At 43.4% G+C, this 19,114-nt stretch overlaps 1 long non-coding RNA gene and 1 pseudogene across 1 annotated transcript; one reads left to right on the forward strand and one right to left on the reverse strand.

Moving 5' to 3' along the window:
* Window positions 1-716: 716 nt before the first annotated feature.
* LOC146204884 (uncharacterized) lies at window positions 717-7,353 on the reverse strand (annotated as a pseudogene).
* Window positions 7,354-8,390: 1,037 nt separating this feature from the next.
* Window positions 8,391-10,769, forward strand: LOC146204885 (uncharacterized). Its single transcript, XR_014704076.1, has 2 exons — window positions 8,391-8,781; window positions 9,238-10,769. It is a non-coding gene; the product is annotated as an uncharacterized LOC146204885 (long non-coding RNA).
* The last annotated feature ends 8,345 nt before the right edge of the window (window positions 10,770-19,114 follow it).

Here is a 19,114-nt window from a genome sequence, read left to right on the forward strand (position 1 = left end):
AATTTCCAGATATATAGCCTGCACTGTCTGTAAAAACCAGCCTAAAGAAAGGATAATCTGCACATGGTATACAGTACTTGTGACTAAGGTGTATGCATGGTAAACACTCTTCTTTTTGGAAGTATTATATGCGTGTTTTTCAATTTGCACACCATTGCCATCACCTTGACCGCACCCACAGCAGGGCAAAGGCCTATGCTATATATGTACTTTCAATAAATTAACCATGCCTTGTGCCAGCTGCACCCACTTTAGTCCTCACAAACTTCTTGATCTCATCTGCTCACCTTTCTGCCTCCCTCTGTGACATTTACCTTCTCTTGAAATCCAGTCAGTTACCCTATAGCGATCATCGGCTAGCTTGCCTGAATATTAAATGCCCTATCATGTTTATTTCTTCTTGGTTTCGACTAGAATATTGATAACTCACGTTTATTCCTGGCCACTCTCTCTGCTCACTTCCTGTCTCTTAGTGCTAAACCTATCATTTTCTATGCCAAGCTGTCTGCACTGTCTAAAAGTTACGCTGAACCCTTTTTATTAGCCTCCTTATTGCTGCCCAATTGGTGAGTACCGAAAAGATACAGCTATCATATATGCTATTTACTTTTTTTGAGGGATACTACTAGTCAGCTGCCATTCATGATCTGAGAGCTAGTACCTGCCAAATGTTCTTCAAGTCAATTTTATTTTTCAAGTTATTTGACTGCCATCGAAGCGACAGGCGGTTGCTATACCTGTAGTAAGAAGTCATATTTCCTAACTACTTCCAGGTCCTTGCTACCTATCATAAACTCCTGTTTGATACCCTAGCCTGTTAAGTGTTACTTTCATTTTCTCCATATAAAATTTTAGTCCTATTGTTCTATCTTGCCTGTCTAAATTCGTCCCCTGAGTTACTTTGCAAGGCACCATTATCAGAATCACAGGTTACTAAGGCATCGTCCTATGTCCTTCAGTGAAAAAAAAAAAAAAAAAAAAAAAAAAAAAAAAAAAAAAAATTGCTCAATTATTTGGTGAAATGAGAGACACGGCACGACTGTGCCTTTCTGAGCCAATAATTGTAATGGTGTTATTTGTCGTGTAGCCGCCTTCGTTTAGGGAGAGGCTTCAGAGATGAACATCCTTTTACCGGTGAACTTCGGACATGCAAGCCAGAACTCTCTGGCACAGAACTGGCTAGCCTTCTGAAAGCATATAGTAAAAAAAATCATTCATTTCGGATAGAACTTCCTCATCATGACAATGATAGAGGATCGAACTGCACTTTTCCCAACCTTCCACAATTTTTTTATGCATTTCTGAAGGCCCTGTACGAACTGCTGGCTCAGACACTGTAGTCCCAGAGGTTTCTGTTAAGTTTTCATCTGCCTCAGCATCACTGCAGGACGATGAAAGTGTTGGTGTAGAATGGTCCAAAGTAATATGTGGGCCATTCAGGTAGGCATGAGGCAATGACAAAAAAGAATACCCATCAGCAAATTTAAAAATGGCACAGAAATGTTTACAGGGGTATTTATGTTTACGGAAGTCAAGGCAAGTGCAAGTGGGCTTGCTAAAGTCAACAGTGTGAGAAATGTTCCCACTTCTCTCAGAACGGACACAAAATGTTCTTTCAGTAGGCAACGCAACTATATCAGCTTGTGTGTATTCTTCTGCATTTACAATCCTCCTCAACATATGCTTGATAAAGTTGTGAGGTCGTCCATGAAGGTATGCGGGGACGTTCTCGCTGTATTGTCTGTAAAGTGCAGACTGCCTCATTTCTGCTTCCACAAATTTTTTTTCACAGTCTGGAAGGTATGAATGTATCAGCACAGTAACAAGGGAAGTGAGAGATCGCTTCCCACTTGCACTTTTCACGTAGTGTGCCTTTAGTACTCTATTTTGCGCCTCAATGCCATTGTTTGTTGTGAGAACAACATCATATTCAAGGCGGTAGAAAAGAACCCAAAGCTCCTTCACATCAAGCCAAACTATTTCAAAATAATGTTGAAACTTTTCGTTCTTCCAATACTCCGAACACATAAGTTCTTCCAATGCTGTTTGAAATTCACCTGCATTACAAGCATTGCCTACACGTTTCATAAGGTTCAGAGCTTCGCCAGGATGTGAAACACCATTTTCTGTTCTGCGGAGCCACCTATGCCATGCCTGACACCTGTGAAAATCACAGATTGATATTTTACTTTCAGGAAATGTTTGCCGTATGGCGTTCATCTCGGCTTGACAGTAGTCCCCCATCCAATATTGTGGTGAAAGATGACCAGCCCATTTTCTGAAAATATTCAAAGCTTCAGCAATGCAAGCAGCAGTTTCAAAGTGCACAATAAATGCACCAGCAGTTGTGTAGCCTGATGGTGTTTTCACAACGAGAAGAAAAAGGGGGAGGGCATAATCACTTGTTTTGTGTGTAGAATCTAAGCAGATAACTGCACTTCCATATTTTGAAAGCATATTTTTCATAAATTTTGATTGATAACAAAAAAGCAGTGTCTGCTCACACTCACTTGCAACACTCTCTTCCATATTATCAGACATGCAACTACTTTCACCCTTGTTTACAGCATATGGCCGGAAAAGTACTGAACTTTCAGGTTGCTCATTTTGAATTCTTGTGACCAGATTCAGTGCATTTGTTTGGTCAACAGTGCTGAAGCGGTCTTTCCGAAGAGTGTTTTGAATGTGGTTGCTAATGTCCTTAGCAGTAGGGAAAAATGCTCTGCTACTGCTGTCAGGTTTCTCTTTGCCTGGAAAAAGCACATCATGCACATGGTAATGAAGGCACTTTTTCATGTCAGAAACAGATGTGATGCCTTCCCTCACCAGCACACCTATTCGCTCAACTAAACTCTTATCTACAGTCTGGCTGAAACCCTCCATTTCATTGAAGCCATGATTACAATGAGAAGAGCAGTCAGCAATAGCAACATATACTCTCTCCTCAGTGGCCACTGCTCTTGCTTCTTGAGGTGCTTCTTGGAGGTTGTTAATCTTTTCTGATTTTAGTCCGTTTGCCTTAATGCGACCACACGGTTGGGGTATGTCCACCTAGAAAAATATTATCAGGAATCAATTTATGAATTAAGCCATGAGTAAAAATTGTAGGAGACAACATAGGATAATGCGACCAGTGCACATCTCCCAGGTTTTGCTATGCAAGGGAAGAAGTGAATCAAGCAAGTAGTTAACGTCTTCAGGATACGACTTGGCTACAGAAAATTACTGAGCAGCTTAAGTGAAGAGGCATGCTCTGTGGTATGCTTGAACTCACATACATTAAAAATAAAGGTTAAATGTCGAATGACTATTGCTGGCTGTACACAATTAACTGGCTTTAAATGGACAGACATCCGGACACATGGGAATGTGCAGGGAGTAGAGCATATGCCACATGGCCATTTGCAACTGTTACTTGATGCAAAAGAAATGCACATCTTGTAAGAGCTGCTAGCTAAATGTAAAATTTGCTTTCATTTCATTCTATGTTTCGAGCTTTAATTAGAGCACAAGAATAATGGTTAGTTTTTACTGTTTGATTGCTGCCAAAAAAAAAGAACTGTTACAATGAGAAGAGTAGCAAGCAATCGCGACATAGATTCTCTTCTCAGTGGCCAAAGCTCTTGCCTCTTGAAATGCTTTGTGGAAGTGGGCAATGGCTTCTGCGCAGTAAATATGCTAATGGATAATGGACACAGAACTTGGCCCACATACTATAGTGTGTGAATGCAAATGGACAGCATAAGAATACAGATAAGTTCTAGAGATCTTGCTCTTTAGCCTGTCTAGTACGTATTGCTGTAAATATACCTTGAAGTCAGGAAAAACTTGAATCCACTTCAGACTCAAGGTTGCTGGGCATCCTTTCTTTTTTGTTCCTTGGATATTGAGCCGTTTCTTTTCAAAGGTTTCCTTTGTCCAGTCTTCTGGAGCCGGGCTCTGAAATGTATATACAATTTGTGGAAATCAGTATTGCATCCTCTTGTAAAACTGTACGAATACATGAAGACCGGTGACAAATCCTGTCGGTGCACTTATAATGAAAAAGAAAGCAAAGTATTACATGGCCTAGTGCTTTGACACACTATTACGAACTATCATTTATTATCAGCAGTTGAAGTCATTAATTTATGAAAGAAATGTGCAGTAAGAATGTTGTGACTGACAAAATTAGGGTAATTTGATGGTTACTGTCTTGTGGTGAATTGAAAAGAAGTGCTCTAGCTGATGATGGTTTAGGGAATTTTGTTCATGCACATGAAAATCACAAAATCAGCATCTGGAATAAATTATTGAGATAATGCAAAGCAAATATACCACTAAGTCAGCGTATCTACAGTGAGAATAGAAACTGTTACAGTGGCCAACTTTCACTAGACCTTTTCACTGCACACACACCAAGAAAGCTAGGGTACACACACACACACACACACACACACACACACACACACACACACACACACACACACACACACACACACACACACACACACACACACACACACACACACACACACGCACGCGCGCACACACACACACACACACACACACACACACACACACACACGCACGCACGCACACGCACACACATACATATATATAGTAAGCTCAGATATAGTAAAGTGAATCTGCAGTCCCATTTTTCCTTCCAGAAAACGACTTTTTGTTTGCAGTGAACATACCTCAATTTTGTTACAGGAAAGAGCGCCTGGCCATGACCAGGCACTGGGAGGCAAATACATGAATTACATGAGGCAAATAAGTAATTCGGAGGCAAAAATATGTATACCGGCCAGAAACGATTTAATAGCGCCCAGCAGAATGGCCTAACCACAGAGCTTGTGAGTAGCGAGGAGAAGCCAACTTTTGAAAATCAGTGCGGGTGGGAATCGGCAAAGCGGTCGTGGGAATAACGCTAAAGGAAGGCGCCACGGGCCGTTGAGGATGTAAATGACAATAAAAATGGAGTAAACAGTTGGGAATGAAAGGAAGAGGGGGAACAATAATAATAATTGGTTCAGAGGAAGGTTAAGACGCAGTATCTGTCACACTTGTTTCTGCGGGCACCTGAACCGCGCCACGTTTACAAGTATGAAACATAGTATTAAGGCAGCGATGACACACTGCGCGGGCCGCAGTGTTACGGGCTCGCCAATGTGCATGATCACGCAAATATATATATATATATATATATATATATATATATATATATATATATATATATATATATATATATATATATATATATATATATATATATATTTCACATAGAATAAAACTGATATTTCTAGCCGTTTTGTATATATGCAAGTAACTGACCTTAATGGATGTGACAACATTAATGGTGGTAACTGAAAAATAAGGTATACATATTTAGGGGATCGAGAATTAAGTTGTTTAATTCTAGTGCTCTGAGAAAACGACACAGTTCAATAAGTATATAGACAATTAATTACCACGCAGCGCGAGCTTTGAGATATGCCATCATGTATTAGATATATAAACCCTGTGTGTGCAATTTGACTGCATGATTATTTCATTCCATAAGGCCACTCGAACCATGCAGCAAAGATCTTTACTGAATATATATATATATATATATATATATATATATATATATATATATATTCAGTGTGTGTGTGTGTGTGTGTGTGTGTGTGTGTGTGTGTGCGTGCGTGTGTGTGTGTGTGTGTGTGTGTGTGTGTGTGTGTGTGTGTGTGTGTGTGTGTGTGTGTGTGTGTGTGTGTGTGTGTGTGTGTGTGTGTGTGTGTGTGTGTGTGTGTGTGTGTGTGTGTGTGTGTGAAAGATCGATATCGCGATGATGGCCGGACAGTTTCATATATCACTAAGCCCGCGCGCGTCGAACTCTAACAACGCCGGCCATCAACAAGCAGCCGACGAATTCGTCTATTCCGGCTGCATTGTGAAGGAAGGAAAGGTGTGCGCGGAGACCCCGAGGAATTCCGAGCAGTGAACGATCGTTGACCTCGTGCTGAAGGCAGCACACTGAATGCTAGCCCAGTTACAGCTCGGACCGGCGGCCCCTCGATCGCGTTTCCAGTTACCACGAAAGCCAGCCAACGGCCTGCACTGAGCACAGGAAATCACCTACGCCATCAAGCTGATGGGCGCCTGGCTCCTGTCTGCAAACTGAAGCGGTGTACACAATGCATCCGGCACCCCGCGGCCGACGGCGAGAACTCACTTAAAAAAAAAAAAAAAAAAAGAAAAAGCAAAGGGTTGGGGGCTTAACTATTTATGGTCATGGAATGTTGGCGCGGTCGATGCCCTGGCATCAAGCTCTGCTCGTTGTACTATCGGGGGCGAAACTTTTCAGGACGCGTCATGGAATCGAAGACCAATGCATATTACTGGTGTCAAACAGATACAAGTAGACCCGCATATATGCTGTGACATATATGCGGAACTTAACAGAAAAAAATTATTTTCTCGTGACCTGCATTTCTGCCGCCGACTAATTTATATGCATAATACCGCTTTTACTACATATATATGTATAATAAATGCAATTAACATCATTGAGCTGCTGCCACACATTTTTTATCTTTTCTCCCCGCGCGCTTTACCTAAGAAATATATATATATGCACGCAGATTTGTGCATATTTACAGGCAGTTAGAGGCACACAGGTGAAAGGCTAAATTTCTAATGCTAGTTGAATTAAAAACAAAAAAAGAAAATCAAATCACCTAGGTATAACCATCACCAATTTCAAAATCTTGCACGTACCGCTTTGTCACTCTTCCAGTATTCTTCGCCGAGGATGCAGACAACTTCTCTCTCTACCCGGAAAGGCACATCCATAAGAATTTTTCGGCCATGATGAATCATGGAGAACATATATCGTGCTGAAAATAGGCACGCATTTATCAGGTTCGTATAAATTACTCCACACACACACACTCCTCTGTCTCGCGCGCGCGCACACACACGCAAATAAATTTTGCCCAATCCTTGCTACAAACGAAAAGCGAAATTATTGCTCTTATATGTACTGTATAAAGTTCACACTACAGCATTACACAGCTCGCCTTAATTCTAGCCTTCTGCTGTCGTGCTGCAGCTAAATGGCTAAAGAAAAATAGAGTGATGCTTGCATGCGTACACATACATATATTACTGGCTTACTGAAAGGAACTTACCTTTGGATGACGCATCAAACTCTCGTGAAGTCCGCACAGCATACCTTACGTTGCCAGCCGCTAGAGATCTCTCCAACTTTTTTAAATCATCTTCGCATTTCAGGTATCCATGCCAGTAGCCTCCTTCCTCATGTATGTCGCTAAGATAGCGTCGCAGAATGAGCTCCTGACGTTCAGGAGCATCACTCATGGTCGCGAGGAAACGGTGGAACGGATAGAGAAGATCGAGAAGAGCGCGCGCGGATGAACAGCCGAAAAGCACGCGGAGCGCGCTTTTTTTATTTTGTTTTTTTTTTTCTTGCCGAAGCCATGACGTCAGTGGTCACGTGAAAAACAAAAGCCCCGCCTTTAGCGCTTTTTTATTTTATGTTTTTTTTTCCCATAATCGTGACGTCAGTGGTCACGTGAAAAGCGGAGGCCCCGCCTCTAGACCGATTTGGTGTGAATATAGCATCACCCGGGGCCCGATCCTCGATATTCGCCTTCCCCTGGCGGCGCCATATTGTCTTTCTGATTGGCTCAGAAAAGAGTCACGTGCTTCAAACTTGTGGCGCGAAACCATCAGTTGAGGCAAGCACTTTTAGCGGTTACATCAAAATGACGTAGCCGTGAAAATTGATTTCAACCGGAGCTATCCTTGTTGCCTGGATGACAAATACGAATGATTTTGGAGTGGAAGCAAAGTTACTGATGGTGGTTTGGAGAACACTTACGCTCGATTAACCAATGTGATGAAAATAATGGCATACTGGGAAGGAGCGGATGCTCAAATTTGATTGGCTGGAGCTATGTCACGTGAAACACGTGATACACAAGCATATTTAGATTACGTCAAATTGACGCGTCATGACGTAACTGACGTGCCGCCATTACCGAAAATGCTGACGTTTGGCCGCCATAATTTCGCCGAGTGGCGAGGTGCCCGAATTATGCTAATGAGACTATGGCGACAGGCAAGCTGATTTATGCAGCCGTTAGCCTACCGTAGTTTCTTAGCTTGTTATTAAAAGTAAAATGATAACTTTATATACACCTTGTATGGCTTTTTAAACGGAATAGAAAGGCAAATTATTAGCGCGTATGAAATAAAGGACGTTTGAGACAATCTCTAATGGGGGCAGAAGCGTGCGGCCGCGTGACGGCGCTAACTGCTTTCTTATTTCAAACCATTTCTTCCCATGGTAAGGAATTATTGGTCTGCGCGGTTATAATAACCCAGCAATGGCGGCGGCCATGGAGGGAGGTACGCTTACGAGTGGTCTTCGTGCCGTTCGTCGTTTGCAAGTAGTGATCGAGGATTTGCTGCAGCACAGCAATGCTGTCAAATTGTCTTGAAAGATAGCTCGTCAGTACAGTCAGATCTGAGGAGTGTAGTGTGGCGGCTTTGCAAGCTCCGAGGCGAGAATTGCCCTGCGCTCGGAGTGTTGAACTGTTGAGCTACTGGTGTTTCGGGTGGAATCGGCAGTGGTGAACGCCTCTTATGTAGGATGGCACGAAATGTATTCGTTCGGCTGAGCAACGAGCTCCTGGAATGTGTCGGGCTTCTCGATGGGTGTCGACCAGCAAGGCAACGCAGTCAATCTGCTGGAAATGCTGCAGCACGTCGAGCATCACAGAGGTAAGCGCAATAGGAAAACCTGCAAAGGTGACTGTTCATACAGCGTCATTCGCATTCAAGTTGTACACAGGCGGGAAATGACTGAAGATTAAAGGAATACTTACAGGACGCATGCGGCGAAAAAAAAAAAAAAACTGAGTGTGCTCGTAGTTGTCAAGATTTCTTGGATAATGGTTTCGACGACCGAGAAAGGAAAGACATGTGAAATCGCCTGATATAAGTCGTTCCTTTAGTTGCAAAATAGAAAAAGTTAACCTTCGCACTACAATTTCCGCCACTAACCCGTCTTTACCTGTTACGGAAATGGTTCACTTAGGTATTGCACTGACCATTTCTTGCATTCATAGATTACACTTTACCGCAGCTTAGCTTGCAGCATTGATGATTTTGAATGTTCCTGTGCCATGCGCGTTTGATATTTTATTTGCATATAATTTAGGCACTAAACATTTGCAGGTGATCGTGTGGACCTTGTGCAGCCATTGCAGCACTTCCGATCTGAGTCATCATGTGGGCGAGAAGTCCTGGGGCCATATTCAACATCATTAACCTCTCTGCTAGGCTTGTATAATCTGGGAGGCCACGCCTTGTCCCTGGACGGCCACATCAGATGTGAAGTGCTATGCAGATGGACAGCTCTTTTTGAAGATCGTTACAGCTTGTAGTGTGTGCAGATCACATGACATTTACGCCACCTGCAAATGGTAATCGCAGCAGGAACATCAACAAGTACAAGGAAGAGGACGTGCAACATTTATATTAACTCGGACAGGAACAACTTGATCACCTGCACTTGAGATTTTCACTCGCTGTCATGATTTTGATATATGCCACAAGTGATCAATGTGCACATTCTTACTGCTTCATGTTCGATAGCATACTGCTGAAAAGCCGTCCAAGTCTTAATTTTTTCTGTGGTTTTGGGATATAACCATCTCTTTGGTGTACATTTTGTTGATAGCATGTGCAAGAACCAAGTTCAGCTTTGGGGTGGCGCAGTGGTTACGGCGCTCGACTACTGTTCCCAAAAACGCGGGCGGCGGCTGCTTTTCGATGGAGGCGAAAAGCAAGGCGCCCGTGTGCTGTGCGATATTAGTATACGTTAAAGAACCCCAGGTGGTTTAAATTTCCGGAGCCCTCCACTACGGCGTCTCTCATAGCCTGAGTCACTTTGGGACGTTAAACCCCACAAACCAAACCAAACCTTTCTTTGGTGCTATAATTTTTTGTCTACCATCTGTAGACATACTGAGTGTATTCTACAAGTGCTGTGGCCCTCGCTGAGAGCTGTCATTCTTTGTTGTATACTTTGCTTTTTTGTGTTCTGCTTAAACTCAGTGTGCATTTTATTAAGTGCTTCATGTCAATGAAACGCAGGAAGGTACAAAAACGTTCTCCTTCTACCTCCAGAAGTGCCATTCTGAGTAGGACGTGCGTGCACATATAGTTCACAATTCACTTTGGTGTTTGTGGCAAGCAAGCAGTCTGCGACATACTACTTCAGTGAGAATATTTGACATACGTGTACCCTGGTGGATGTGTCTGCAGTCGTTTACCATAGCAGAGTCCATTTCGTTACACCTATCTTGTGTGCTACTAGGGTGAAACGTGAGGTGCCCACTGTGTTTTTCCACAAACTGCAGAGTGAAGTGAGCTGTGCTTCTTTGTATTTGGTTGCCTTTATGCTTGTTTTCTATTGCTTCCTTCATATGCTGAATGTAGATGAACAGCAATCAACTAGTTTTCCCAAGGATAATTTGTGCATCTATTTGGTGGTCATTGTCTTTCATTGTTGTATGCACGAAAAATGAGGGCCTCGCCAACTTGTCAACCCATTTTGGCAATTTTAGATTCCACTTTTGCAAAATTTGCCATTTTCACTTTTCACTGCAATTACCGATGCTTTTTAGTCATGTTAATCAAGATCCCAGATAACCTGTTTAACCTCTGCATCATTTTTGTGGCTCGGCTATCAATGAACATTTTTGTATTCATTTATTTTTACAAAGGCAACTATTGACTTCTCTCTTTTGTAACTAGGTGATATTGATGTGCATGTGCACCCACTGGCAAAAGTTCTTGAAGGTGGCTTCGCAGGGGAAAGAATGCATTCATTTGTGTACGAGATAAATTGCTTGACATTTCATGTTACACTATATAACCCATAGTCACAATAATGATGCACGAGCGCAGGAATGAAATAAAATCTTTTTGATAAGATTGTCCTTCATAAGTTTTTGACTGCAGCTCTACGAAATGCTTTGCTCCTTTTGTGCATTGCTACATATCTTGTTCCATAAAATATCTCCCTCCATGATAGCGTTGTGTGTAGACCTTCCATACCCCTATTATGAGGCTGCTATCTGGGCCAGTTGCTTCTTGACACATTCTTGCTGCTGCCACATGCCCTCTGGCACTCACATATGTTAAAAGAGGGTTGGTAAAGCTCACATATTCATGCTCTAAGCCACTGAAGCATGGCTTCATCACTCGAGATGTTTATCGAATGATTGCAGCTGTGTATAACTGCTTCATTATTTTTTTTCTGTTATTTGCTTTTGTAGCCTTATCTTCATTGTTCTTTGTGAGCTTTAAATTGAGAATTTTAAGGAAGGGGCAGACATTTTATGCCAATCACTTTCATCTCATTTATGTGGAAGCACTTTCAAGGACACTTTTGTTTCATCATCACTTTTCACCATTTTGTACCATTGTGCTAGTACTGAGTTGTATAACTTTTTGCTCTCATAAGTGACAGCTGCACTAGTTTCACTTACACCTATCCTATTGTCACATTTGTTTTCTACGTTATCTAGTATCCCTATGCTTTCCTATTATATCAGCTTCAGCAATCCTCTCTGCATTTAACCCTCAGAATGTGTTCCATATTTTGCACGTCTGCTATGTGTACAGCCTAAATTTAACACCACAATATATTCTTAAGATTGCATTCAAAAGATAACTTCCTGAAGGTACAATCCTATTGAACACAGTAGACGTCATACTATCCATAAGTGAGCCATTCTTTTTCATGATGTATTGAAGAATTTGTGAACAAAGCGATTTCATTTTATCCTGACCACATTCGTCTGTTGTTTCTGTGGTACAGCCTCTGCCACAGCTACATCTATAACTTGGCTGTTGGCACCGTGGTCAAATGTCTTGCGAGCCAGCAGAGCCTAATGTAGCGTAGATGTTCAGCTATTGGCTTCTTGCTTTTTTTTGATGCAGCAACGTTAAAGCCTCTTTTCTGCACAAAATGTGACGTTGTGAGGGGAAAATCTTGGGCACATTTCAGACAGGTGACATGGCCGAGTACTCAATGTGATGTCTCTGGCTTCACCTTTGAGATGAATGTGTGAGGTGATAAACCTTGCAGGATCTTTGGATAATAAGACAGGCAACCCTTAGGCCATGGAAACGCATCCGTACAGCTTGGTTACAGTGGGCTTTATAGGTATCTAGACAAGTGGTCTTCCACATAATTGGATAACTTACAGGTATACGTTACTGATATGTATCATAGAATAAATACTAGGTGTTAGCAGTAGCAAAGTCGATTCACACGAATGAGAGTCTGCAGACAGGAGCCATAAAAGCTGTTGTGTCATAGCGGTAAATGCTGAGCTTGCGTGTCCCCACAATTGTTTTTAGAGCATGAAGTTTTCAAGTGCTGTGCTGGTTTGCCTAATAGCCGTCACATTGAGTGACTTGCTGAAATAATGCTTAAGGCTTGTCTTCCTGAGACAAACATTTCTGCTTTTTGGTTGACTGCATAAAGGGAGCATTCTAGGTGTGGCAGGCATTTATGCACAGGGTGTGGCAGGCATTTATGCACAGGTAAAATCATTCTTACACACACTATAACTACCTTTGCCCTGTCCATAACAGAATCAGGGAATACTTGCTCTGTCGCAGGTGCCGACTACCATTTAAATGACGAGTTCCATATTTATTTATTTATTTATTTATTTATTTATTTATTTGCAAGTACTGTTAGCCCTTCCGGGCTGTTACAGGGTGGGCAATGTACATTCAAGCAGCACAACAAATTTCCAACTCTTTCTCAAAAGTTTCTAAAGAACAAGTTTTTTCAAATACGCTTCGGTCAAGGTTGTTCCATTCAATTATTGTTTTAGGCAGAAACGAAAATTTAAATACATCAACTCTTGGCACATACGACATCACTTTGATACTGGTAATACTGCGGAACGCATAGCATCCCTTGACTGTAGTTGCAGCCTAGTGGCTTGAGCATTTGGGGACCAGTCCTCAGTGGTGTTGGGTACTCATTGGTAAAACAGTGGGTGCTTGCTTTGCTGGTGCTGGGGTTATCTTGGGCCAAACACTTGGAGAATGGGTTTTTGACCCTATCTTGTGTTCCCTTGCTTTGTATAACTAGTTTCTCTTCTTTGGTCTCCAAGGCCGTGCCACCTTTCAGATATGGCGATGAGCTGTACAAGTACAATACTGTAATTACTTGAATGTGTGACAGCCTTTCATTTTAGGCTGTGTATTGTAGAGTGTGCAGTGCTGTAAATAAATTTTGTATTGTTTTGTATATTGTAATTTTCAGTTTTCTTATAAGCAAGGCTTGATGTCAGGTGCATGTAAAAAAAATGCCAAAAAGTACCGAAAGCAAATAATACACCAATTGTTAGTCAACGACGAGCTGTTTAAAGCTACAGGGAATGTGTTGCGTGAGTAGCAGGTCTCTTAAAGTGTGCATGTTTTGCCAAAATAAAGGACAGAAGCTATACTGCAACCTGTTGGAAAAACCATGCATACAAGACACACTAGCTGCAAATCATACGCTCATTTAAACAAGCCATCACGTTTAGTTTTCCAATAATATGCAATCAGAATATCGAAAAAGTAAATTCCATGCTTTATTCCCATATTTATGCCCGTATTCAGGTGAGGTTCATTTGAGCATGTTTTTGAGTCAGAGTGTAGAGAGTGGATGTTAGACAGTTGCACGTTGGACATTATGCATTGCTGGAAGAGCACACAGGGGATGGCAAAGCCAATACAAATCATACAGTATTATCACCTGGCAATAATGACCCTTTGCCAAAAAATCCAGAACACCACCCGATTGCGTTGCTGTCTCTCCTAAAAATAATGTACTGCAGGCCACATCAGCCTTGCAATTCATGTTTCTTTTTGTCTAATATTGTCCCTGTGCATACTTCTGTTTTCCTTTTTTGTTGCTGTTACTTTTTACTTACGGTGTCCTTAAAGTCACGCTTGTTTTCCCCTTTGGCTCCCTTGCTTCACTCAGAGACAGGTTCGGGCTTTGTGTAGCATGTGCACTGGTTAATGTGTGCATGAATGCTACATTCAATGACAATTGCTTCAAGAAAATGGTTTCCATACTGCATCTAGCTCATTGTAATTAGGCATCATATATCATATTCTCTCTTCATGTCTGTTAATTCACTTCCTGAGCGTCAAATAAGAAAAGTGAAGGCATTTCTCTAGCTGACCTCTTCACCCTTCTCTCCTCTGAAGAATCTTGCTGCACTGAAAGAAAGTGCCGGATGCTATTGCAAGTGCAAAACTGGTAAACAATAGCAAAGGAACTAGGCTGTACCTGACAAATTTTGTTTCACTTGTGACATTGTGGAAGAAGCCCGCCCGGAAGATAAAGGCGATGGTCAAACTGCCCGCGACCCGTGCAAACTTGGCCACCTATCATTGTGAAACAACGGACAGGCCGCGACCTCCAGACCATCGCTGGCCAAACAGCGGGGGTGCCCGCTCAGCTATGCTATTACAGTTACGAAACAGAGCAAATACAGGATTGAGTGACCGGAAATTATTATTCCTAACGGAGTGCACGAATGCGCAGCGTAGTTGTTCAGAGTTAGTACAAAGAGGAAGGCACGGTGAGACCCCTCTTGGCGAGTGTGCGGCAATCTACCAGAAGCGAACTTTGATCTTTCCAGCATCATTGCGTGATTCGATATAGAGAGAGGAGGAAGGATGGAGGGTGGGTGATAGACCTGCATCAGACGAGCAGTGTTGCTACTTTTATAAAATGTTTTTATGCAACATGCTCAGAAACCAAGGAGAATAATAACGACAGATTGTTTATTTTATTTTAACGAGATAATTAATACATCTGCCACAACACAGTGACACTCTGCATGCGGTGAAATGTGCATACAACGTGCTATGTACGTCTAATTCAGGGCACATTAAATGCCATCAGCGTGAAAGCTAACCTGTTGCTGCCAGTGGGCATCTGCATGGTTACACTTTTTATTGCATTTTCATTGCTGCCAGAAAATCTTATCTGCTTATTTTTGCGGCTGCGTGAAAACGTCCCCGCCGCGATGGCTCAATAAAAAGTGTAACCATGCAGACGCCGGCTCTCTGGCCCGCAGTATGTGCGTAGCCCAGTCACGACGATCGCATTTCGATGGAATTAACACGCCAGCGTGTTAATTCCATCCTAAAGGTGGTCCGTTGTCAGCGCAGGCTAAGATCGCCAGATATATGGCCTAATCGAGCTCTCCACTATGCGTGTTTTCATTACGCCGCTTCACCGGGCCGATATCCGCACGCTACGCCACTGAAGCCGACACGTAGCCGTAACAGACTTAACATGATGGAAACGGTGGGCTGCCGCAGGCAGTTTCCAACGGCAGTGATACCTTGAGAAGGCCAGCGTTGTTGTCGAACAGGTGTGTCTCTTCTCTAGTGGCAACTGCAGCCCGAAAATCTGCTGGGCGCTTCCAATTCTCAGTATTCGTAAACAAATTCTTTATACCCACTAGCTGAGAAGTGAATGTGCAAAGCTCGATCCTGATACTCGCCGATTTCTTTGCGCGACTAAGTCCATAAATGAAACTTACGCACAGCTAACCACATGCACGCATCTCAAGTAAGGCATCGCTCACACTTGACGACCGGCTGTTTGTGGGGTTTGCGTCGAGTACCGCCGTTCGCTCAGCCTATCTGCTGCTGGACGTCCGACAGAGTGTGTACTATGATGCACTGTGGTCGCAACTGCCGTAACTATAATAGTACAGTACAGCCGCAACGTATATGTAAGTATCTCACTATCTCCTCAGCCTTGCCCTGCCGCGCGACGCGTATATGCAGCGTAAACACGGTTCGCACCGACCCTTCAGCTTCTCGGCATCGCAGCGTTGGCATTTTTGTAATCGGCGCCAAGTAGCAGACGACGGCGTTATTTTTTGTCACTTTTTTCCACGTTTTTTTTAAATTTCGTCATCAATTTCTGTTTATACGCGTTTTAGCACCGCCCCAATTTTCCCGTCACGGGTACGTCACAACATGGCCGAAAAGGCGAATGTCGAGGATCGGGCCCCCGGTGTGGGTTAGCTGCACGCCGCCATCTTCCCACGATCCAAGTTGCCAGCTTCAAACCATCTTCATGTGCCAGATTTAGCAAGTAAAATTCATCTGGCAACCAATGAACAGTGGGATAATGGCGTTTTTTTGGCTCCGCCACGCCGACAGGCGGAGGCGACCCGTTAAAAAGGGGACAGCCATCATCACCATCACCATCACCATCACCATCACGGCGGCAATCACGCGGTCACCCCTCGAGTGCATTGGGTGAACGGGCAGCTTTCCCTCTAGAGTCTTTGTATTAACTCTATGCTCTGCAACTTCAGGTAGAATCGAATGGATATGTCGGACGTCCCTGTCACACGGCCGACTCGGAACTACCTTGAACTTCCTTGGTCTAAAGGAGCGCAAGGGAGTCGCAGGGAGTTTCGCCTTAAAGGAGTTGTCCCAGTGTCACACGGCTTGCAACGAGCTTCTCAGAGCAGCCAACAGGGGGCCATTAGGCGCTGTTTATTTTGCACAAAGATATAAAAAATAATGTCCAAAACAAACTGAAATATTTTTTATACTACTATTTTCCTCGCAAAATGCAATTAGCTTTAGTCATATCAATATAAAAGAACACACAATTGCTGAAAACAACGACCATGCTCTAAACATAGCCATTTTTTCCGCTCTGCTGGACACCATGCGCGGCGTTGTGCAATACGTGGTGCAGTCGCGACAATTAAACGCAACTAACCGAGTTAGAATACAATTTTATGCAATAAAAACTAATATATTTAGGAGTAAAAATTACATTATTGAAGAAACACGTTATTTAATGACTCGGAAGCAAAGCACATTGGAAACGAGAGTACTCCCTTCGCCCATCAATGGAGATCGTCGATCTCCTTTGCTTCAAAACTCCATTTAACTTCCTTCCATAATGGACTGCCGTGTGACACGGCACGTATCTCCCTCGAGGTAATGGCTACCTTGGTTGAAGGGAGTTGAAAGGAGTTCAGCCGTGTCCGTGTGACAGACACTTCGGCAGAGAAAATCACCCGATGGCGGTGGAGTCGCAAGAGGCGGCTACACGATGCTACAGCGAAGTAGCAAAACAGTTCGCGGGAGAGCTAGCGACAAGCCCGGAATCGCACGAGAAAGGTGAAACGCCGTTACGACAAGAGAACCAACGAGAGCGAACCGGGCGGCAGTTGGCGCAAGCTGGAGATGAAAGGATAGATCGTAGGAGAGTTCTGGTGGTGGGGGACTCAAATGTAGCAAGGTTTGAGGAGGCTGTCCTAGCAACAGTGAAGAGTTACAGGCGTTTGAAGGTGGAGGCCCAATCGGGGAAAGGTATGTTTGAAGCGATGACCAAAGCCCAGGAGGTGGTAGGGAACAACAAGGATGTAGAAACCCTGGTCATCATCCATGCTGGACTCAATATGATGTCTTGAAGGGGACGAGCAGGGAACGAAGGGGAGGGGAATCTCGGGAGGCAGTTAGAAGTAGGTATAAATAACATAAAGGCCTTTGAGAAAGTACACGTGACTGTATGCACAATCCCGGAAGTAGAAGGGCAGTCCAGCAGAACAGAGGGGAGAGTAGTCGAGTCCAACCGGGTCATTAGGAGCCTAAGCCGACGACTTGGGTACACCACAATGGAGGTTAACAGGGATGTGTACGAGGTCGGCCTCCACCCGTTTACACGAGAAGGCATCCACTACAGCCGGGCCACCGGTATGAGGGTAGGAGGCAGGATAGGCCGCCAGGCAACAGCTTTTTTAGGAGGGCCCAGGGCCCTGAAGCCACCAGTGTAAACAAAGGCGACCAAGAGGACGAACATAGACTAGGGAAACATAGAAGCCATGGGAGAAGCAACAGGCATAAGCGCAAGAGCCAGATTAATTCAGACATAGGGTATATTAACATGCAAGGAGGCAGGAATAGGCTAAAATGGGAGGAAATAGAAGAGCAGCTTAGGCAGCTAGGAGAAGTTAATGGTTTATGGATTTGTGGAGACGCATCTTCGGGACATGAAGCAACCACCCTGTAACCCTGATTATGCATGGGAATACTGCAACAGAACAGAGGGCAGCAGAAAGGGAGGGGGAATTGGGGCATTCATCCATAAAAGTACAAATTGGCAAAGAGTCAAACAGGAATGTAAGGAACATTTATGGCTAAAAGGAAAAGTGGCAGGGGAGCAAACACTCCTTGGCTTTGTATACCTGTGGACAGGAGCAACTGCCAAAGAGGAAAACAAAAAAATGGTAGAATGTATAGCAGGTGACATTAATGAGCTAGGAAAAGGATGCGAAATAATTATAGTAGGGGACATGAATGCTCATATTGAAGATATAGATGGATACACAGACTCGACAGGTACCATGCTGCTGGATATGTGTGAAAGACACGACTTAGTTGTCTGTAACAGTACTGAGAAGTGTGACGGGGTCACAACGTGGGAGGTAGGGAGTCTGCATTCGACAATAGATTATGCAATAATGTCACACAGGATGTACGATAGGCTAAGGGTCATGAACATAGATGAACATGGTGCCAGGAGTCTAGGCAGTGATCATAAACGTATCAAGATGAGATTTGGAATAAAAACTAATTCAGGAATGAAACATGACGAGCAGCCAGATGGGATCTTTTACTCGGAGCAGCAAATAGAAACAGCAAGCACCCAAGCTGAAGCAGTAATCTCTAAGGATAATAAAGCAGAGTGGACATACACAAAGTTAATGGGACTGTTTGGGCTAGAGTTGGCTAAGGTGCGAGTCAGGAAAAAAAGGACAAGACGAAAACCAAAGAGCTGGTGGGATGGGGAGGTGAAGAAGGCCATAGAGAAACGTCAGGAAGCCTCCAGGGAACACAGATATTCTACGCATAGGGGAGACCCAGAAGCAGACGTTGAGAGAAAATGGGATAAATACATAAAATGTAGAAGGGAGGCATCCTACTTAATGAGAAAATTAGAAGACAAGGGTCCCAGTCAGAAGTAAACAAAAGGGAT

This window comes from Amblyomma maculatum, chromosome 1, assembly GCF_055883805.1.
Source record: "Amblyomma maculatum isolate TAMU_Amacu chromosome 1, ASM5588380v1, whole genome shotgun sequence".
In the NCBI taxonomy this organism is placed as follows: Eukaryota; Metazoa; Arthropoda; class Arachnida; order Ixodida; family Ixodidae; genus Amblyomma; species Amblyomma maculatum.